The following is a 24,036-nucleotide window of genomic DNA, read 5'->3' as shown; positions in this document are numbered from 1 at the left end:
TAGTTTGCGGTAAGAAACATAAATTATTCAGCGATTCAATTTCATTTTAGACAGTGCATCAATAGTAATAAGATTCTTTTCTCTTTCTTCTTTTTTCTCCTTTGTATCTATACACAGACCCCTGACGAAGGGGCTCGCGCCCCGAAATGCATTGGGTGGACACTAAATGTATTGATATTTCGATGTACGATATAAGCTTAAAGACAGCTATGTATATGTTGGCAAATGAACATGTGCTTTAACAAATGTAACATGAAAATGAATGTTTTACTGATCTAAGTTGATTTTTTGATGAAAAATAAACAAATGCACTAACGTCTAAATACAAATCGAGTAGTGCGCACTTCTGCTTTACACATTGCCTTTGGGTGCCTCCCTGTCTCAGTGCGAGTGTGTGCTGCACTTCTGCTTTACACATTGCCTTCGGGTGCCTCCCTGTCTCAGTGCGAGTGTGTGCTGCACTTCTGCTTTACACATTGCCTTCGGGCGCCTACCTGCCTCAGTGCGAGTGTGTGCTGCACTTCTGCTTTACACATTGCCTTCGGGTGCCTCCCTGTCTCAGTGCGAGTGTGTGCTGCACTTCTGCTTTTCCACATTGCCTTCGCGCGCCTACCTGCCTCAGTGCGCGTGTGTGCTGCACTTCTGCTTTACACATTGCCTAAGGGTGCCTCCCTGTCTCAGTGCGAGGGTGTGCTGCACGTCTGCTTTACACATTGCCTTCGGGTGCCTCCCTGCCTCAGTGCGTGTGTGTGCTGCACTTCTGCTTTACACATTGCCTTCGGGCGCCTACCTGCCTCAGTGCGAGTGTGTGCTGCACTTCTGCTTTACACATTGCCTTCGGATGCCTCCCTGTCTCAGTGCGAGTGTGTGCTGCACTTCTGCTTTACACATTGCCTTCGGGTGCCTCCCTGTCTCAGTGCGAGTGTGTGCTGCACTTCTGCTTTACACATTGCCTTCGGGCGCCTCCCTGTCTCAGTGCGAGTGTGTGCTGCACGTCTGCTTTACACATTGCCTTCGGGTGCCTCCGTGTCTCAGTGCGAGTGTGTGCTGCACGTCTGCTTTACACATTGCCTTCGGGTGCCTCCCTGTCTCAGTGCGAGTGTGTGCTGCACTTCTGCTTTACACATTGCCTTCGTGTGCCTCCCTGTCTCAGTGCGAGTGTGTGCTGCACTTCTGCTTTACACATTGCCTTCGTGCGCCTACCTGCCTCAGTGCGAGCGTGTGCTGCACTTCTGCTTTACACATTGCCGTTGGGCGCCTACCTGCCTCAGTGCGAGTGTGTGCTGCACTTCTGCTTTACACATTGCCTTCGGGCGCCTACCTGCCTCAGTGCGAGTGTGTGCTGCACTTCTGCTTTACACATTGCCTTCGGATGCCTCCCTGTCTCAGTGCGAGTGTGTGCTGCACTTCTGCTTTACACATTGCCTTCGGGTGCCTCCCTGTCTCAGTGCGAGTGTGTGCTGCACTTCTGCTTTACACATTGCCTTCGGGTGCCTCCCTGACTCAGTGGGAGTGTGTGCTACACTTCTGCTTTACACATTGCCTTCGGGTGCCTCCCTGTCTCAGTGCGAGTGTGTGCTGCACTTCTGCTTTACACATTGCCTTCGGGTGCCTACCTGCCTCAGTGCGAGTGTGTGCTGCACTTCTGCTTTACACATTGCCTTCGGGTGCCTCCCTGTCTCAGTGCGAGTGTGTGCTGCACTTCTGCTTTACACATTGCCTTCGGGTGCCTCCCTGTCTCAGTGCGAGTGTGTGCTGCACTTCTGCTTTACACATTGCCTTCGGGTGCCTCCCTGTCTCAGTGCGAGTGTGTGCTGCACTTTTGCTTTACACATTGCCTTCGGGTGCCTCCCTGTCTCAGTGCGAGTGTGTGCTGCACTTCTGCTTTACACATTGCCTTCGGGTGCCTCCCTGTCTCAGTGCGAGTGTGTGCTGCACTTCTGCTTTACACATTGCCTTCGCGCGCCTACCTGCCTCAGTGCGTGTGTGTGCTGCACTTCTGCTTTACACATTGCCTTCGGGTGCCTCCCTGTCTCAGTGCGAGGGTGTGCTGCACGTCTGCTTTACACATTGCCTACGGGTGCCTCCCTGTCTCAGTGCGAGTGTGTGCTGCACTTCTGCTTTACACATTGCCTTCGGGTGCCTACCTGCCTCAGTGCCAGTGTGTGCTGCACTTCTGCTTTACACATTGCCTTCGGGTGCCTACCTGTCTCAGTGCGAGTGTGTGCTGCACTTCTGCTTTACACATTGCCTTCGGGTGCCTCCCTGTCTCAGTGCGAGTGTGTGCTGCACGTCTGCTTTACACATTGCCTTCGGGTGCCTTCCTGTCTCAGTGCGAGTGTGTGCTGCACGTATGCTTTACACATTGCCTTCGGGTGCCTCCCTGTCTCAGTGTGAGTGTGTGCTGCACTTCTACTTTACACATTGCCTTCGGGTGCCTCCCTGTCTCAGTGCGAGGGTGTGCTGCACGTCTGCTTTACACATTGCCTTCGGGTGCCTCCCTGTCTCAGTGCGAGTGTGTGCTGCATTTCTGCTTTACACATTGCCTTCGGGTGCCTCCCTGTCTCAGTGCGAGTGTGTGCTGCACTTCTGCTTTCCACATTGCCTTCGGGTGCCTCCCTGTCTCAGTGCGAGTGTGTGCTGCACTTCTGCTTTGCACATTGCCTTCGGGTGCCTCCCTGTCTCAGTGCGAGTGTGTGCTGCACGTCTGCTTTCCACATTGCCTTCGGGTGCCTCCCTGTCTCAGTGCGAGTGTGTGCTGCACTTCTGCTTTCCACATTGCCTTCGGGTGCCTCCCTGTCTCAGTGCGAGTGTGTGCTGCACTTCTGCTTTCCACATTGCCTTCGGGTGCCTCCCTGTCTCAGTGCAAGTGTGTGCTGCACTTCTGCTTTACACATTGCCTTCAGGTGCCTCCCTGTCTCAGTGCGAGTGTGTGCTGCACTTCTGCTTTACACATTGCCTTCGGGTGCCTCCCTGTCTCAGTGCGAGTGTGTGCTGCACTTCTGCTTTACACATTGCCTTCGGGTGCCTCCCTGTCTCAGTGCGAGTGTGTGCTGCACTTCTGCTTTACACATTGCCTTAGGGTGCCTCCCTGTCTCAGGGCGAGTGTGTGCTGCACGTCTGCTTTACACATTGCCTTTGTGTGCCTCCCTGTCTCAGTGCGAGTGAGTGCTGCACTTCTGCTTTACACATTGCCTTCGGATGTCTCCCTGTCTCAGTGCGAGTGTGTGCTGCACGTCTGCTTTACACATTGCCTTCGGGTGCCTCCCTGTCTCAGTGCGAGTATGTGCTGCACTTCTGCTTTACACATTCCCTTCGGGTGCCTCCCTGTCTCAGTGCGAGTGTGTGTTGCACATCTGCTTTACACATTGCCTTCGGGTGCCTCCCTGTCTCAGTGCGAGTGTGTGCTGCACTTCTGCTTTACACATTGCCTTCGGGTGCCTCCCTATCTCAGTGCAAGTGTGTGCTGCATTTCTGCTTTACACATTGCCTCCGGGTGCCTCCCTGTCTCAGTGCGAGTGTGTGCTGCACTTCTGCTTTACACATTGCCTTCGGGTGCCTCCCTGTCTCAGTGCGAGTGTGTGCTGCACGTCTGCTTTACACATTGCCTTCAGGTGCCTCCCTGTCTCAGTGCGAGTGTGTGCTGCACTTCTGCTTTCCACATTGCCTTCGGGTGCCTCCCTGTCTCAGTGCGAGTGTGTGCTGCACTTCTGCTTTGCACATTGCCTTCGGGTGCCTCCCTGTCTCAGTGCGAGTGTGTGCTGCACGTCTGCTTTCCACATTGCCTTCGGGTGCCTCCCTGTCTCAGTGCGAGTGTGTGCTGCACTTCTGCTTTCCACATTGCCTTCGGGTGCCTCCCTGTCTCAGTGCGAGTGTTTGCTGCACTTCTGCTTTACACATTGCCTTCGGGCACCTACCTGCCTCAGTGCGAGTGTGTGCTGCACTTCTGCTTTACACATTGCCTTCGGGCGCCTCCCTGTCTCAGTGCGAGTGTGTGCTGCACGTCTGCTTTACACATTGCCTTCGGGCGCCTCCCTGTCTCAGTGCGAGTGTGTGCTGCACGTCTGCTTTACACATTGCCTTCGGGTGCCTCCCTGTCTCAGTGCGAGTGTGTGCTGCACTTCTGCTTTACACATTGCCTTCGTGTGCCTCCCTGTCTCAGTGCGAGTGTGTGCTGCACTTCTGCTTTACACATTGCCTTCGTGTGCCTCCCTGTCTCAGTGCGAGTGTGTGCTGCACTTCTGCTTTACACATTGCCTTCGGGCGCCTACCTGCCTCAGTGCGAGTGTGTGCTGCACTTCTGCTTTACACATTGCCTTCGGGCGCCTACCTGCCTCAGTGCGAGTGTGTGCTGCACTTCTGCTTTACACATTGCCTTCGGGTGCCTCCCTGTCTCAGTGCGAGTGTGTGCTGCACTTCTGCTTTACACATTGCCTTCGGGCGCCTCCCTGTCTCAGTGCGAGTGTGTGCTGCACTTCTGCTTTACACATTGCCTTCGGGTGCCTCCCTGTCTCAGTGAGAGTGTGTGCTGCACTTCTGCTTTACACATTGCCTTCGGGTGCCTCCCTGTCTCAGTGCGAGTGTGTGCTGCACTTCTGCTTTACACATTGACTTCGGGTGCCTCCCTGTCTCAGTGCAAGTGTGTGCTGCACTTCTGCTTTACACATTGCCTTCAGGTGCCTCCCTGTCTCAGTGCGAGTGTGTGCTGCACTTCTGCTTTACACATTGCCTTCGGGTGCCTCCCTGTCTCAGTGCGAGTGTGTGCTGCACTTCTGCTTTACACATTGCCTTCGGGTGCCTCCCTGTCTCAGTGCGAGTGTGTGCTGCACTTCTGCTTTACACATTGCCTTCGGGCGCCTACCTGCCTCAGTGCGAGTGTGCTGCACTTCTGCTTTACACATTGCCTTCAGGTGCCTCCCTGTCTCAGTGCGAGGGTGTGCTGCACGTCTGCTTTACACATTGCCTTCGGGTGCCTCCCTGTCTCAGTGCGAGTGTGTACTGCACTTCTGCTTTACACATTGCCTTCGGGTGCCTCCCTGTCTCAGTGCGAGTGTGTGCTGCACTTCTGCTTTACACATTGCCTTCGGGTGCCTCCCTGTCTCAGGGCGAGTGTGTGCTGCACGTCTGCTTTACACATTGCCTTCGTGTGCCTCCCTGTCTCAGTGCGAGTGAGTGCTGCACTTCTGCTTTACACATTGCCTTCGGATGTCTCCCTGTCTCAGTGCGAGTGTGTGCTGCACGTCTGCTTTACACATTGCCTTCGGGTGCCTCCCTGTCTCAGTGCGAGTATGTGCTGCACTTCTGCTTTACACATTCCCTTCGGGTGCCTCCCTGTCTCAGTGCGAGTGTGTGTTGCACATCTGCTTTACACATTGCCTTCGGGTGCCTCCCTGTCTCAGTGCGAGTGTGTGCTGCACTTCTGCTTTACACATTGCCTTCGGGTGCCTCCCTATCTCAGTGCAAGTGTGTGCTGCATTTCTGCTTTACACATTGCCTCCGGGTGCCTCCCTGTCTCAGTGCGAGTGTGTGCTGCACTTCTGCTTTACACATTGCCTTCGGGTGCCTCCCTGTCTCAGTGCGAGTGTGTGCTGCACGTCTGCTTTACACATTGCCTTCAGGTGCCTCCCTGTCTCAGTGCGAGTGTGTGCTGCACTTCTGCTTTACACATTGCCTTCGGGTGCCTCCCTGTCTCAGTGCAAGTGTGTGCTGCATTTCTGCTTTACACATTGCCTCCGGGTGCCTCCCTGTCTCAGTGCGAGTGTGTGCTGCACTTCTGCTTTACACATTGCCTTCGGTGCCTCCCTGTCTCAGTGCGAGTGTGTGCTGCACGTCTGCTTTACACATTGCCTTCGGGTGCCTCCCTGTCTCAGTGCGAGTGTGTGCTGCACTTCTGCTTTACACATTGCCTTCGGGTGCCTCCCTGTCTCAGTGCGAGTGTGTGCTGCACTTCTGCTTTACACATTGCCTTCGGATGCCTCCCTGTCTCAGTGCGAGTGTGTGCTGCACTTCTGCTTTACACATTGCCTTCGGGTGCCTCCCTGTCTCAGTGTGTGCTGCACGTCTGCTTTACACATTGCCTTTAGGTGCCTACCTGTCTCAGTGCGAGTGTGTGCTTCACTTCTGCTTTACACATTGCCTTCGTGTGCCTCCCTGTCTCAGTGCAAGTGTGTGCTGCACGTCTGCTTTACACATTGCCTTCGGGTGCCTTCCTGTCTCAGTGCGAGTGTGTGCTGCACGTCTGCTTTACACATTGCCTTCGGGTAGGCATGGGTGGAAAATCCGTTCCGCTCGCGGATTTTGCGGATTTTCGGGAAATCCGCAATCCGCGAGATTTGCGAATCTCCCGCAAAATCCGCAAATCCGCGAGCAGCGGATTTTGCTCGCACTGCTCGCACTGTTCGCGTGAGTTCGCGTGAGTTCGCGCCCCGCGAATAAGTGCAAAATTGCAGAAATACGATTTTAGCAAAACTGAAAGTAACTACTTACCAGGTTCAAAAGTTCAGGCTCATCATTAGTAGCCATTTCCTGTAGTGCTTCCTGAGGGGCCCCTCCAGAGTTCAGTTGCCAGTTGAAACTATTATGTGACCCTGCTCTGAACCTCAGAATAGTTACACATATGCCACAAAGGTCCTGAATTACAGCTAAGGGAGACAAGCAGGAGCCAGGCTGGAAGTTAAAATCCATTTATCAGCCCCTAATTCATTATTGTCAGTTGGGGCAGGGCAGGTGTTGTAACTAATTTTGCAACAATGAAAGCACTTAGCAAGTGCAAAAGATCACTAATCAGGGCGCACTAAGGAAGCAGGTGCCAGCTAAAAAAATATTCTGTGACACATTAATCAGCCCCAAATTAATTCAGGTCACTTGAGGCAGGGAAGGTGTGCTTTGCTTTGCCGAAAATAATGTACACTGGACAACCAGAGGGTGTGGTGATGAAACAGAGGGTGGCATGGGTGGTCAGAGAGTGGCAGTGGTGACAGAGAGTGGCAATGATGAAGAAGAGTGTCCCAAACAGGCTGGACACGTAGAAACAACAAGTTCGCGAAACTTGCGACCCGACAGGTAAGTTCGCAATTTGCGAAAGTGTACAAAACCCTCGCGAACTGGCAGAAACACGGGCGAACACAAAAAAAAAAAAATCCGCAAATTCGCGGGAATTCGCGGATTTTGCGGATTGCGAATCCGCAAATCCGCAAAATTCGCGAACGCGAGATCCGCAAAATTCGCTCATGCTTACCTTCGGGTGCCTCCCTGTCTCAGTGTGAGTGTGTGCTGCACTTCTGCTTTACACATTGCCTTCGGGTGCCTCCCTGTCTCAGTGCGAATGTGTGCTGCACGTCTGCTTTACACATTGCCTTCGGGTGCCTCCCTGTCTCAGTGCGAGTGTGTGCTGCACTTCTGCTTTACACATTGCCTTCGGGTGCCTCCCTGTCTCAGTGCGAGTGTGTGCTGCACTTCTGCTTTACACATTGCCTTCGGGTGCCTCCCTGTCTCAGTGCGAGTGTGTGCTGCACGTCTGCTTTACACATTGCCTTCGGGTGCCTCCCTGTCTCAGTGCGAGTGTGTGCTGCACTTCTGCTTTACACATTGCCTTCGGGTGCCTCCCTGTCTCAGTAGGAGTGTGTGCTGCACCACTGCTTTACACATTGCCTTCGGGTGCCTCCCTGTCTCAGTGCGAGTGTGTGCTGCACGTCTGCTTTACACATTGTCTTCGGTGGCCTCCCGGTTTCTGTGCGAGTGTGTGCTGCACTTCTGCTTTACACATTGCCTTCGGGTGCCTACCTGCCTCGCACCAAGCTACCGTGGTGGAATTGGTGACCCCAGTTCTAACAGAGCGCAAAGGGCTCAGGCTCGCATTATCATAAAAATGTGCCAAAGCAAGGGCACAACACAATTAAAATTGAAGTCCATGAAGAGGAAAGACATGTGAAAGGTTTACAATACATTGTTTTTGAAATACTCGAAAAAATATTTAAAGTTGGAATAGATCAATTAAGATGTATTGAGGTATATCCCAGTAGGGGAGTGTATGAATTTAATTTCACTAACGAAGCAACAGTAAGCAACATTCTGTATGTCACAAATTTTTTTTTTTTTAATGAAGAGGCCATAAAGGGAATAACCATGACCAATGCATCTGTGATAAAGGAAATCCCAATAACAATCCACACGTATAACCCATATGTCCCTGATCAAGATGTTGAGCTGTTCTTACGTAAATACTGCGAACAAATGGAGTGGTGTGGCTCACTGGTTAGAGGCGGCAGACTCGTAAGCATAGAACGGCCCGGGACCTGGGTTCAATTCCTGACGCGGCAGGGTCGTGGACCAGGGTCAAAACGGACTCGATAATTCTCGCCTCGGTGCCTACTCTAACCAGGGACACACTCGGCAACTCTGGGCATTAAGCTTGCCTCATCTCTACAACGGCCCCCCACAGACGCCGGGGATGCCTGGTTTCACCTTGGAGATACCCAGAAAGGGACCATCTCACAGGGAAAACCGGGACGGGTTCCCCAGCGGTCTTCAGCGCCAGGATACTCCATGGAGTCGCAGTGCGCTTTACAAGTACACCCACATTTACATTTACATTTACATTTACAAATCAGAGGGGGCTGGCACCTGAAAAATTCCTTGGGAGTGTGGAATGGGAAAAGGAGGTACCTATACAAACGTAAACAAGATGAAACAGGCATGGGGAACCTCAGACACCCACCCGCTACCTTCTCTATAGGGGCAAACAAAGGTTTTCTCAACTATCCCAACCAACCCACCTCTTGTAGATCTTGCAAAACCTTTGAACACACCAAAGAAAAATGCAACAAAGAGGTAAACAAGAACTGCAATGAAACTGGGCAAAAAACCCAAAGAGATGCAATATGTGTGGGAGTGACAAACACTTATTGAACTTATGCCCCATGAGGAAAAACTCCTAGGCCCAGGTAATAAAAGACAAAGGTGAGAGCGCAACAACAAGCAAAAACAACAACCCCTTCAATCTAATAGATCAAACAGATGGGGCCAAACAAGATTAAGAATTAGACATAGACTCTGACCATCTGAAAGCTCTTGAGAAACTCAGAGAAGAAATCATAAAAAACACAGAACAAAACCAACACGCAGATCCCATGAACAGTGAAACCAATAGTGAAACCAATAACACAGAACAGCAACAAGAAAATAACTCACAAAGGCAAGAGACCAAAACAAACAACACAACCCAAGAACCACAGGGAAACAACACACCCTCTGACTCCCAAATTGTGCTAGCAGTTCAACAGATGAAGTAAGTCATAGAAAAAAAGCGTGAGGGAAAGAAGAGAAAACAGAGCTTAATACTCAAAACGGCATGGACGATGAAGGGTGGCAACTCCCAAAAGGCCACAAGAAAAAGGTCACAGAAACCATAACAGGAAAACTCCAAACCACGCCCCAAAAAAAACAATTCCCCAAAGCAAAAGAGATAGTAGTAAAGGGGAAGTTCAGCGTGCTACAAAACCTGAGGAGGTTCAGGAGGAAACTGAGATCCCAGAACCCCAGGAATCTCAATTAACAGCCAAATTACAGGACACAAACAACGCCATCTTTTCTCCATTCTTGGGGATAACAGAGGAATATGGTCACTAACCCCCATAATGAATGGTGGGATGTCAGAAAATATGGATTCACCATGGTCACCATCATAAAAAAACACATCTCATGATGAGTACACAAATAATACTAAAGGCGATCACACTCGCTCCTTTAAACATCAGAGGATTTGGGCTACACTCAAAGAAACTGACAGTAATGGAATACTGCAAAAATGTTGATGTGTATATCATATGCTTGCAAGAATGTTCTTTAGACCTAAAAAGAGACGATGCAGAGGAAAAAAACTGGTGGACACTAGGTCCATCTGCATGGTCAGGGGGAGGGAACAGAAATGCTGGCATAGCGATCCTCTGCAAAAACAGTAATGCACAAATAATCAAGGAAACTATTATAAGTGCAGGAAGGGCAATGCTAACCACAATTAACTTGTATGCCGAAACTTTCCAAATATGTCATGTTTATGCATCACCCGACAAAAAAGAAAGGGAAGTATTGTTTAACATAATCACATTTTTCCTTACAGGTCCACACCCTACCTTCCTAGTAGGGGATTTTAATTGCATTTTAAAAGAAAAAGACAGGATAGGGAAAGCAACCAACTACAACTTAGACATATCATCAAAAACACTGCACGCTCTCCTCAAAGACATAAACCTAAAAGACACATACAGAGACAAACACAAGCCTGGCTCACATTTTACAGGGCACTCAGACAAAGGCACCACTAAAGCACATATTGATTTCATCTTCTGCAACAAAAATATCAACACCACACAATAGCACATCACCCCCACATCCTTTTCAGACCACTCCCTGAGAACCGCTACCTACCAGATACAAGCAAACAAGAAAAGAGGGAAAGTGTATTGGAAACTGAATGTTGCCCTCCTCCAAGAAAAGGTGCACTGAAGGATTTTGAGGCAATATACAAAGACCTAAGAGACAACAAACCACATCACACATCATGGCAGACTGGTGGGTGCAAAGAAAACAATACATAGCCGCCCATTTCAAAACCATAGGGAGAGAAAGAAGCGCACAAAAGGCAGAACAATTTGACATCCTGCAAGATAGAATAGCCCTCCTTCACAAGTTAGATGGCCGAGAGATGAAAGTACAACAATAAATGACAAAGGCAAAACAAGAAATGAACACATGGTTAGAAGAAAAAGGGAAGGAGACTATCTTCAACGCCAGAGTAAAACACTATGAAGAGGGAGAAAAATGCACCTCCTTTTTGTTTAGGAAAAAAACACAAGTTCACAAAGAAATTCAGGAGCTGATAGACAAAGAAGAGGAAAGTCAGGAAGGAACAGAAAAATGTAAACAAGTGGCAAGAATGTTTTATGAAAAACTGTACCAAAAAGGAAATGAAAGCAAGGGTTTCATCTCACAATATGTTGACCTAATTGAAAACTGTTTGTCATCTAATGAAAGTGATTTTATGAAGAAAGAGCTCACAGGGGAAGAGTTCTTGCAAGCTCTACAGAAATGTAACAAGCTATCTAGCCGGGGGTGGATGGGCTCCCATGGGATTTCTACAAAGTTTGCTGGCCTATCATAGCCACCGATGTAATAGAAATGTTTTATAAATGTGTATGGAACAACTCCACCCCAGAAAGTGTTTGTCATGGAATAATATCTCTGATACACAAAAAAGGACCCGAAAAAATCATTGGTATCTGGAGACCAATCTCCCTTTTAAACGTGGACTACAAGCTTTTCACATAGGTTCTAGCCAACAGGATGAAGAAAGTATTACGAACCGTAATACACAAAGATCAAACCTGTGCAGTCCCAGGCAGACAAATCTTGGACAACCTTATAACACTGAGGGATACAATCAGGTCAGCCAAAGACAGGAAAGAAGCAGTCGGCATCCTTGCAATAGACTTCAATAAATCCTTTGATAAAGTAGCACACACTTTCCTCCTACAAGGACTGAAGAAGATGGGGTTCCCCCACGTCTTCATACAAACAATTGAAATGCTATATACAAACACAACTAGCTGTGTAAATATAAATGGATCACTGTCTAACCCCTTTTGCATCCAGCAGGTGTACATCAAGGCTGCCCCCTATCCCCAGCCCTCTTCATATGTGCCCTGGAACCTTTACTGATAAAAATCAGAAAAGACAAACTCATCAGAGGGACACTAATACCAGGAGCCAAAGGACAGGAGGCCAAATGCATGGCTTACATGGACGACCTCACAGTAATCTGCAAAGCACCACAAGCAGTGAGGAGAACTATTTTGCATGTACAAATCTTCAGCTAAGCATCCGGACTAACCCTAAACGAGGAGAAAACAACAGTTCTCACCATGGGCAAATGGGACAACCTAACCAAGCTACCAGTCAAGACCACCACAGAGCCCACGAAAATCTTAGGTATCCACTTCTCCCAAGGCACAAAGGGGGACAAAAACTGGCAACAAGCAACAAAAAAAGTTGCAAACAAACTAGACCTCTGGCGCACAAGAAAGCTAACCCTGGAAGAGAAGATCTTGGTAACAAAAGCTGTTATACTACCAATCCTTTTATACATAGCTGTGGTTTCCCTACAACCAAAGCCATGCTACAGAAACTGAACAGGCTACTGTTCACCTTTCTTAGGAACTCTTCAGCAGAAAAGCTGGAAAGAGAACTCCTCTGCAGATCCCACGACAAAGGAGGGAGGAAAATGCCAGGTGTCGGAGACTTTTTGCTCACTAAATATTTCATGCTGTGCTACAGAAGCCTGCACAGCAAGAACACAAAAAGTGCAGCGTACGTCAAATTTCACGCAGGCTTTTTGTTCCACCATTTCAAACTCTACTCAGTAGCAAACAAAGTCTTTGACCTCATCACACCCCCAATGTACATATGCCTAGAACCCCTCATGGTGAAAAACAAAGCTCTACTACAAGACATTGGGGTGAAAACTACGGCAAGACAACTGACCACAGACATTGAAAATCAAACAACAATGAACACTATCGCCAACTGGACGGAAAAAAAGACAGCTGAAACGTAGAAACAAGTAAGCTGGAAACGCCTGACCAATGAGCAAAGATACTTAGCCTGGATGGTTGTCCACAAATGCCTCCCCACCAGACAGTTCCAACACCGCAGAGGGATGGCGAAAACACAAAAATGCCCCAGACAAAGCTGCCTACACGAAGAAACCACAACTCATCTGATGTGGAACTGCCCCTATGCACAGAAAATATGGAAGAAGCTGGGCAAGCTCCTAAAACACTTTACCTCCATGACAAACCTACAACATGAGAACATTCCATTCTCTACGGCCTGGATCCACCCTCCGCAGACAAAGAGACCGCATGGAAAATAATCAACGCGGGGAAAGAAACCCTGTGGATCGCCACAAACCTATCACTTTTCTCGCACAAACAACTGACCACAATTGAATGATTAAAGTTGTGTTTCAATAAAGCAATGATATATGTAATGTATGACATTAAAAATTTAGGCCAGGCGGAAGCTAGCCAAACATGGAAATATAAAGAGTGGGCCAAATGGCTAATAAAAGCGTCATAAAAGACCCCCCAACATGGGGTAAGTCTTAATATATTAATGAATCTTGATGGAAACCACCAAAGTACATGTCTGCGAGCTCCACACTCGACTGGTAAAAAGTTCACCACCCTACAAGGGATTGGTTAAAATGTATCGTGCACCAAAATCTTTATAAATAAAGATATATTTTTACAACTAAATTAATCTGGGGGTGCCAGTGGTTACCGAGTAGGAGCTGCTCTATCACTAAAGAAGGATGGCAATGAGTGGGTGGTTGCATATGCATCACGCACCCCGACACAAGTGGGCAGAGGATTTTCAATGATAGGGAAAGAATTACTGGCTCCAACTTGGGCTGTAGAGAGTTTCAGGGTGTATGTTCGGGGTAGGAAATTCAAAATCTGTGCAAACCATAACTCTTTAGTGAATATTTCAAAAACAGGAGGTTGGAAAAATATAAGAGCACAGTTAGCACGATTGGCTTCAAAGTTGCAAATGTATTATTATGATATTGTAGGTGTTCCAGACAAAAATACTTGTGGTGCTGATAGGTTGTCACAGTTATCAGTGGAATCATGCAACGCACAGGAAATGGATGAGAGTGGACGTGATGTGAGGTACATGTATGAAGATGTGATGTGTTGTAGGAACAGAGATGTGGCGAATAAGTTGGAGTTGCCTGAGGTGAAATGGATAGAAGAAACGAAAAAAGATGTGGTGCTGTTGGATGTAAAAAAAAAAAATGTAAATAGGTGGCCATTGGACTGGGAATTGCAAGCTGAATTTAGCAATTTTTGGAAGGTAAAGGAGGAATTATCCTTTTGTAATGGTATTGTCCTAAGAGGAGATCGGTTTGTACCGCCTATTGGGAAGCGCGAGAACATTATCAAGTTAGGACATGAAGGCCATTGGTGGATGTCAAGCATGAGGAGGAAGGTTTAAGAAGAAATTTGGAGGTCAGGTTTGTATTTGATGGAGCAGGGTGAAGAGCAAAATTTTGTTCTAACCTGTGAAGTTAATCTCCCATAATGATTAATTATACTAATAAGTATGTGGTGAAATTATTAATCAACTTAGTTTAAAATTGCAACCATTACACACAGGATTAATTAATGTGCTTTATGTTGCCGCCGCAAAGAAGAAAATAATAAATTAACCTTGTCTGTTGTCTTTGTCAGTATTAAATGCGGCTGTTTAACTAATGGCATGTGCTTATTTTGTGTGCTTATGTTATGTCTTATTGTGACAAAAGCCTTTGGAGTTCGTGTGGTTCCTGGAAAATTAGTAAATATAAAAAGCTGCATTTATGTGCTTCTGCTAGGTAACATAATTAACCCCGTTAATTAGTAAAGGGGGAGGGTAACAGAATGGGTCTCAATTCTTTAATTAATTGATGTTTTGTGTTTGTTTAATAATAGTTTCCAAAGTGAGGCCTGAAAGTAGTTTGGAAAAATATGGCTGACCGAGACACAGACGTGAAATCTTTTCCAGAGTGGAGCCTTGCATTTACGCAATGGAGATTTTTGCTGCATAAACATTAACAATTGAAAAGACTTTTGCTTGAATAAAATGTGCTCACGGAAAGAAGGCCCAAAGACAGGAAGAGAAAGTCTCTGCCAAGATTAGGAAGCAATGTTTGAGCTCGTAGAAAGTAACATTTCTGAGGAAACGTAGGAAAATTGAGTACTAAGTTGGGGCTTAATATAACCCCTAATAAGATTGCTTCCTCTCTCTGTAACATCAACAATCTTGTTCAATCTTCAAGCTTAAGACTCCAGCAATTTAAAATCACTTGTATGTTATACTACACACCTGAAAGGATATCTAAGTGGTCTACGAATATTTCGTTCAGTGATCGAACCAAATCCCAAATGCGGTCTAATTGCGGCGGATTTGGAACATATGCTGTTTTCTTGCCCAGTACTATCCAAGTTCTGGTCAGATATGGACAAGATATTGAAATTAAAACTGGTCTGCTCGCCCTCTCTTACGGCATCTTCAGTATTACTAGATATACGTACCACCAGCTTTAGTACTTATCGTATAGTCATGCTCTAAATTAGTTGTTACACGTGCCTGGATTTCCCCAAAACCCCTACATATCATGGAATGATGGTCATTGGTCAATGAAATTGATTCTATGGAGCACGCTGAGAGGTATTTGCTCATTATTGAACTGTGATAAAATTTGGGGCACCTTTATTATTTAAACATCCTTTTCAATTTTGGTACATATTTTGGGAAAATTAACCGCAACGTCATATTTTCTTTAATGTCTTGAATTGTAATGTAACTGTTTTAATTTTCATGCTGCTATTTTGTCTTTTCTCTCCCCATTTGGTTTTGTTTTATCAAATTGTATTCCTCCTTTTCATGTTGTCAATAAAAACTATTAAAAAAAAGAAAAATGCTATTTACAACATTGTGTTTTAAAATGATTCAAGGTCATGAGGGCAAGACTCTGTAGAATAGAGCTGGCTCTTTCAACCAAACTTCCATCCCCCCCAGCTACCACCCCCTTTGAAAGGCTGGGGCCCTGGGCCAGATTCCACTTTACCCATGCCTTAAACTTCTCTTTAAACTTTGTCTCAGTTCTGGGAAGAGCTAACTCTCCCAGGAGGGGGTTAATTGATAGAGCTGACATGCTTCAGGTGCAGTGGGAGGCAAGGGGTCTCCTCTGCTAAAACCAAAAGTGTGTCTTTTTGTTTGCTTTCGGGTTTAGCAGAGGAGACTCCTTGCCTCCCACTGCAGCTGAAGCTGTCAGCTTTGTGAATTAACCCCCCCTGGGAGAGTTAACATGACAAAAGAACAGGTACCTTCTGCCCCATCGATCTCCCCTCCCACCCCCTTCCACATACAAGAAGGCTTGCACAAACGGACGGAGGGAGGGCCAGGGCGCAGGGAACAAAGGTCAGATTGAAGTGGGAGTGCGCGACCCCCTTGGAAGGTGTCGTGCCCCCCAGGGGGGCGACCCCCCAAAAGATTGAAGAACACTGGGTTAGACTGAGCATGCTTAAGTCAGGCTCTATCGTAGGCTGGGGCCTGACCCTGCATTGCTCTATAAGCCAAAACCAGTGACTTAAACTGAATATGCCTGGTCACTGAAAGCCAGTGAAGCTTCTTCAGGTAGGAGAAATCGAGTGGCGATATGGGATGTTATCGATCAACCTGGCCGCTGCGTTCTGAACAATCTGTGCATTTCCCTTGGTGCCATCCTGGGAATCCTGTTTGCTGATGGACTGTCGGAGGATGGAGGAATCATGCACACTTGCTGGGTATTTGAAGGCGACATTGGTGGAGGTTCCACGGTGTTCTGTTGTTGCCTGCACATTGATGTGAGACGTGTGCTTTCTGTTGCGGTGATTGTGTGCTGTGTCGACAGGGGGCACAGGTATGACATGTGTGCTGTGGATTGCCCCCAAGACGTGCTTGCATCCAGCTATGGCGTATGGTCCCTGCTTGGTGGCCATCAGATCCTGCGTATAGGGACTGGGGTACCAGGCTGTGGTGATGTCCAGGACAGGTGTGATGGACTTGGATGTGGCTGGCTGTATGACTTCTCGTACTCTGGCGAGTGTTGGTTGGGTGTACCAGGGGCCAACATGTGCAGCTCAGCCCGCAGCTTTGTGTGGGGTGTGATGTTGGTTGTCTGCTGTGTTGGTTCAGTCGGCCTGTTTGGCCTTGTTGGTCAAGATGAATAGGATGGTTGTCCTTTTGGGCCTGTTGTGGGCAACTACATTGTCAGGTGTTAGTTCTGTGAGGCTGGTGTGGTTCCTGGGGGTCTGCTGTCTTTGTCTGGGCTGCCTCTGTGGTTTTCCGGGTAGCGGGGGGTGTTTTGGGTGGGGGGTTGGGGTCCTGGGGTGGTGGCGGTGGGTGTTGTGGCTCTCTTGGGTATCTGTGCCGCATGACCAGTGGCTCCATGGCATCTATTGCCCTTCAGATGTGGCTGTGGGCTGTGCTCCTTTTTGTGGTGCAGGCTGTGGTCCGAATTTGAACCAGGTCAGAGAAGGTGTTATTTTCCTGGTGCTAATGTGCCTTATCACCTGTTTTGTGTTCTTATTGCAGTTCTGTCTGGTCATTGTGAATGTTGTGGAGTGGTGTTATCGCAGCTTTTGGCACGGGAACGCCTACTCTGCATCTCATTAGCGATAGTTGCGGGAGTCATTTGTGGCAATGTTTTTTGCAGCTGCTATCGTGGTTGAACTGGTGCTGTGGGCTGGTAACACCTGCTTGTGAATGGGTAGATACATTTATCACTACTTTGGCTGCGATAAAGTGCAGTTAACTCCACGATAGCTCCTTGAGAATGTTCCCCTCAGTGTTGCAGATAGATGCTGCTGCTGCCCACCCCATTCTATTGAGAACCCAATGAATACCCCCTGACACTGATGCCGGGAAGACGATCTGCTATACAAATAAACAAGCTGGCCCACCACAAAAAGTGCACAAGAGGGGGCTTTGAAGCTGAGGATGAGCAACAGACCTGAAGAGGTTGGGTCTCGGAAAGACCAGAGACCGGCTGAAGCGGAAGCCAAGCTAGGACAGGCAAGGCCCCTTATACCCTCCTTCTACGACACAACATCTGTTGGAAGGGACGGCGGTTCGGCAGCTCACCGTGATGGGGCTGCACTTGAGGAAAAGCTGACCCTCCATTGCACCCAGAACCCGGGGCAGAGAGTATACGCTTTCCTCTGACTCCCTCCCTGGGAGCGCAGGCCCAGTGGGACTCTGGGACGGCCCCCGGATGAGACAGAGGTCGCTCAGAACAATGGCGCTAGCACACAAAACTCAACCTGCGAAACTTGCACTGTGAGTGTCCGTGGGAGCCCCCTGCTGATCTTCTTTCAGAAGAGGTGATACCTGCTGCGTCTGGAAAGTGAAAGCAATAACTAGAATCTTAAATTACATTGGGCAAACCTGACACTAGACAGACCAAACTCCCTTTCAAAAGGGAAAAAATTAAAAGCCAAGTGGACACACCACAACCCGTTACCAGCCTAGACAACCCCCAGGAGGAAGACGCCTAAGATGTTGACATCAAAGAAATCTTGGTGGAAGTTAAGTTCAGTCTCTGCAACATAGATGCCAAACTAGACCTCATGGCCAGTCACCTCAACAGAATAAAGGAACAGGTGGATAAATACAATAATAGACTAGACCACATTGAACCTAGAGTCTCTGACGAAGAGAATGACCAAACAAAGGGGAATGAACAACTACTCAAGATGGAGAAAATACTTGAAATAATAAGAGCCAAAAACGAAGACCTAGAGGCACAAGCTAAACAAAATAACCTGAGAATGATTGGAGTCCAGAAGTCCACGGCCATTGACAATATGGAAAAATACGTAACAAACATGATCATTATTCTACTGTTTTGAGAGTGTTAGATTTTGTCTACTTTTTAGAGGAGGCCCCTGTCAAAAACACATAGGTAAGACACTGAAGCAGACAATCTATAGGACAGATCCCATACTACTGCCCTACTGTAACACGGTAGACACCAGACTGAGCTCACAACGACCCCAACCAAGTAGATGGCGCACCTAGAAGATGAACCTGCATACCAGCACCCAGATACAAAGCAGCACCGTAACTGGCGGGAAAGACCTGTGCAGAGCCCACTTCAGGGTTCCTTATCACATTTTGTATGATCTACCGTGGAGGGAGCCATCCACAAGGCATGAGCCACTGTTTCACCCACGAACGTGGAGGAAGGCTGGTGTGTACGCGAAGACCCTACATACCATCACCCTAATACTCATAACATACCAATGGCACCCAGAGGACATAGGCTCCTAACGCGGAATGTTAGACGGCTCAACAACCCCAGGAAATCTCGCCTTGTTCACACATACCCCAATAGACACCACACAGATATCTGCTTCCTTCAGGAAATAAACTTGACCCCACCCACCTCCACTCGCCTAGATGTGCGCTGGTGTTCAGAGGTACACCACTGCCTGAATTCCAACTATGCCAGGGGCACTGCAATACTTATAAGGAAAGGTATCTCATGGATGCTCAGTCAGATTAACCGCATCGATGCTGCGGCGATTTTCACGCTGTGCGGCTTTTTTTTAAAAGCCGCCTTACATGACGAGCTCAGCTCGTCATCAGCACACACCACCTGTGGGTGATGACGAGCTGAGCTTGTCATCAGCATCGAAAGGGTTAAAAAGGATACTGAGGGGCGGTATGATATAGCAGCAGGACAACTCCAACAGCAATCCCTCATACTTGTTTGCATATATGGTCCTAACATAGATGACCTAGAGTTTTACACTGAGCTGTGGCAGCAAATAGTGAAAATGGGCCACGGAACTATAACCTTGGGGGGAGATTTTAATGTAATCCTAGATCTGAACTAGACAGATCAGGAGCTGCTCGGCGGCCCCATCCTAAAGCAGTGGCACAACTCCATGCTTTAATACAAGATTTCAACATAAATTATGTATTTAGATATAAGAACGGGACACGTAGGTAGGGATCATGAGTGACATTAGCAAATGAAGCGTGGTCGCGCATAGACTACTGGCTGACCACCAGAGACATGACTACATGGTCAACAGCAACAGCCATGACACACCACCATCGGACAATGTCTGACCATGCTCCAGTACTTTTAGGGCTCACCTTTCCCTCGACCACCACATGTGCTTTTACATGGCACCATCCTCAACGGCGCACTGCGTGATCAGGTATTCTAGGCTGAAATACACCAGGCCATCACAGAACATTTTGCAGGGCTCAGTCAGCTCCCCCCAGATACTATGGGAGGCCTTCAAGGCAGTGGTAAGAGGGGCTTGTATCGCAAAGCAGACTGGGGTGCTAAAAGCAATCCATTCCTGACTTGCTGGAAAAAGATCTGCGGGAACTCGAGATGCTACTCTGTGACATGAGATCCCCTGGTACACTAGCGTCAATACGAGAGAAAATCACCGAATATGAGGAAGTTAGCAAACTGCTAACTTTACTATTTAACCCGTGAATTCCAAGAAAGACAGTTTAGGAAAGGCAAACATGCAGCAAAATCCTGGGGGATAAGCTGCGCAGGGCAAAAACTCAACACTATATTACAGAACTCCAGGATGAGCAATCAACAAACCAGACTTCCCCACAGGCCATACTCGACACGATGACCTCCTTCTACTCTAATCTCTACCATACTACGGAAGAGATACCTGAGGAAATGTGTGGTGACAGTACTTGGACTAACCCTTCACTGATTCTGTTCGCCACGGCAATGGAACCACTAGCAGCCCTACTACGACAACACAACGCGCACAGAGGGCTTAACTTCAGACTCCGCTGGTCTCGATGTATGCAGATGAAATAGCACTTTACATTCTAGAACCCCATATTAAACTTGATGCGGTTATCTGGGAGGTCATACACTTCTGGGAATTGTCGGGCGTCAAAATGAACTGGACTAAGTCCATTATCTTCCCCCTCACGGAAAACACCCCACAAATTGAATCGGAATACTCATTAATATGGGTGAGAGAACCAGTCAAATATCTGAGGGTATGGCTTAGCCACGACAGCGGAGACCTCTGGACAGCAAACTACGGTAGGGCAATCACCTGTCTAGAGGACAGACTCCCAATATGAAACCGTCTACCGATCCCCCTCTCGGGACTGTTTGCAATGACCAGGATGGTGGTTCTGCCAAAATTCAAGTCAACTTGTCAACCTGACTCTATCCTCCAAATTCCCAAAGCGCCTAAGATCACTATTAATAACACTTGCGTGGTCTGGGAAACAGCCCATGATAGCATGAGAAGTCCTCACCCTGCCCCTCCGGCAGGGTGGATTAAACGCCCCAGATATGACATTATATGTTTTGTCACCCTTCAAATGCTAAGGGAAACTTTGGACATCCTTCCCGCCTCGGCAAGGAAAACTGTAGTCCACACTCTGGTGACCTCGCAGCTGGAATATGGGACTGTCCTATATTTGGGAGCATCCAAATGAAGCCTGCACTCCTGCAACGCATTCAGAATGCAGCGGTACACCTAGTTCTCAATCTACCCAGACGGGCTTCAGCGACGAAAGCCCCGGACTCCCTTCACTGTATGCCAATCAGTAAAATAATTCTCTTTAAAGCTTTATGTTCTGGCACCAGAATCTACAGGGAAAAGGTCCTAGCTACCTGTTGATCTCCTGACCCCCTAAAAAACCTACTCAGGAGCACATCTACTCAAAGTTCCGAAAATCAAAAGGGCAAGGATGTGTGCAGGCTCATTTGACTATCTGGCAGCCAAAAATTGGAACACTCTGCTAGGAAGATCTGCACAGGTCATCTAAGGCCAGTGTCAGGTCCTCGCAGGACCTCAGGGTTACCAGGGACCTGGCATTAAAAGGGGAGTTAGACAGGGTTGTATAATGGCCCCATTCTTATTCAGCTTATATATAAATGATTTGGACAAAGTCCTAAGTTAAACCTTGAGGTAGATTTCCCATATGTAGGGTGTCGTGGACTTCCTGTTCTACTGAGGCTTTTTCTAGCTTTATGTCCGACTGGGATCTGGCTATCAACCACTCGAAATCATATGTTATGCTAGTGCGACTGCGTCCAAAAGAAATCTTTTAATTTAGGGTTGGTTCTTCCCCCATCCCCCATATGAATGTTTTCTCATATCTACGCGTTCTTCTGGATGGTCCGTTACAATGGGGGCCCCAAATCATTAAGAACAGGGGGGCTCTGATCAGGGCTAATGCGGCAATTTAATTTTTCCACAAAGATAGCGAGGAAACCAATAGGTGCCTTGTTAAAGGTATATCAGGCAAAAAGCCTGGCTATGTTGTAGCCAGCCTCAGCCAGGCCCACTAATGCAAGGGATTTGCCCTTCTCTGCATAAAGTCCTTTAGACCAATAGTAAGAAGTTGGCACAGAAACTGGAATAGAAAAGACAGGGTGAATTAAACCTCAAGAGGTGGAACTACATTCACACAGCACCCTTTGGTAAAGTATGAGGTAGCACACTGACTGAAGGAACTTGGTACTTTTCTACCAACATAGGGTCTCATCTGAAGGCGGTACAAGGCACAGAGTGTTGGTTACAGAACATATAAGGTCATTCAGCGAGTGTGCTAGCAACAAGTGGGAAGGGCTATCTGTTAGCCTATTCTCGTGGACACATCTTGACAGTTACATATCAGTAACAGTTGCAGACTGAACAGGGCATGCGCAAAGTAGTGGAGGATAAAAATATCTTGTCAGGAAAGTAGGACTAAACACATGGCAGCCAAAATGACCGACAGAAATAAAAAATGGATTCCGTAAACGGACAAGATAACGTCTAAACTCGAGATGTCTTCTGCTAATGCTTAATCTAATTATTACTAAATTACCACAGCTATAGCCAGTTACGGGAGTGAAATCTGGGGTCACACTATGGTGAGCCCCTTACAGGTGGCAGAGAACACATTTTTAAAGCGCCTGATGTGCGCCCCACAAAGCCTTTCTAATTTGTCGGCCCGCGAAGAACTTGGGGTTCTGTTTTGTGTGATACTCTAGCCTCGCGCCCTATTGTATTTTGGTTTAAATGCTGGCTGAATCCTGAGCTAAATCTCACTCACATTATATTGAGGGAGTGTTTGACTCTGGATAAAGCCCTCCAGATTCCACGGCTTAATTTCATCAAAGGAAGCCTGGAAGAGATAGGACGTGTAGAGCTGTGTCATAAGCCTGAAACAATCACCAGGAGGGATGTGGAGTCAGTAAAGTTATGCTATTTGTCTTTAAAGAAACTAGATAGCGACGAGCAGGAACTCAAGAAAGTAAGTGTCCGCAGGTTTATAATGCTCAAAACAACCCACTTACGGAGCCCGACCTCCTGGGGTCCCTGTCCACTCACGAGAAGTTTCTTCCAACCAGGTTCAGGATGAATTTGTTTCATTTTTTGCTGGCTAGACCCAAGGGTTGTCACAGAGGTCAAGTGGTAGCGTCCTGTGGCTGCGACGGCTTGTCTCCACAGGATTTGCTGCACTTTATGTTCTTCTGCAAATTTGACTCTGTTCCACGGAAACATTTCCTGGTACCTCTCTTGAAAAAGTTGAATTTCAGAAAAGTTCACCCAGCCTTCTTGTACCTACAACTGTTGAATGATGACGGTTTGTTCTTTGTTGTGGGTTTTCTAAAATCTACAATGAAATCAAGGGCTTGTATGGATGTATAATGTGTGGGCCGTTGGTCCACGGGCATTTCACAGTATGTTACCCTAGCTTTCTTTAAGGTGTAAAAGGAAAGCAGGCCAAGTCTTTAACTTTTATGATGTTTTATGGGGCGTCTGCTCTTTATGAATTAGTAGCTTTGTATATTCTGATATTTTTGGCATCTCGCACTTTATATCGAGTAGTATTTTGGAGTGGGCTCGTTTTTTATGCTGTTTTTTAATATGTCTGAATCTTTCTATGTATTGTAAAATTTTAACTTTTATGGCTGCCTTTGTGTAACCGAATAAAGTTTATTTGTATTGGAACACTCTGCTACCATTGCTGCGTGCATAAAAATCCACCCAGCCCTCTTGTACCTGCAACTGTTGAATGATGACCGTTTGTTCTTTGTTGAGGGGTTTCTGAAATCTGCAATGAAATCAAGGGCTTGTATGGATGTATAATGTGTGGGCCGTTGGTCCACGGGCATTTCACAGTATGTTACCCTGGCTTTCTTTAAGGTGTAAAAGAAAAGCAGGCCCATTTTTACCTTTTTTTTTAACTTTTATGAATTAGTAGCTTTGTATATTTTGATATTTTTGGCATCTCGCACTTTATATCGAGTAGTATTTTGGAGTTTGTTCATTTTTTATACAGTTTTTTAATATGTCTGAATCTTTCTATGTATTGTAAATTTTTAACTTTCATGGCTGCCTTTGTGTAGCCGAATAAAGTTTATTTGGATTGCAACACTCTGCTACC

This window comes from Lissotriton vulgaris, unplaced genomic scaffold (assembly GCF_964263255.1).
Source record: "Lissotriton vulgaris unplaced genomic scaffold, aLisVul1.2 SCAFFOLD_1286, whole genome shotgun sequence".
In the NCBI taxonomy this organism is placed as follows: Eukaryota; Metazoa; Chordata; class Amphibia; order Caudata; family Salamandridae; genus Lissotriton; species Lissotriton vulgaris.
Note: the sequence above shows the minus strand (reverse complement) of the source record.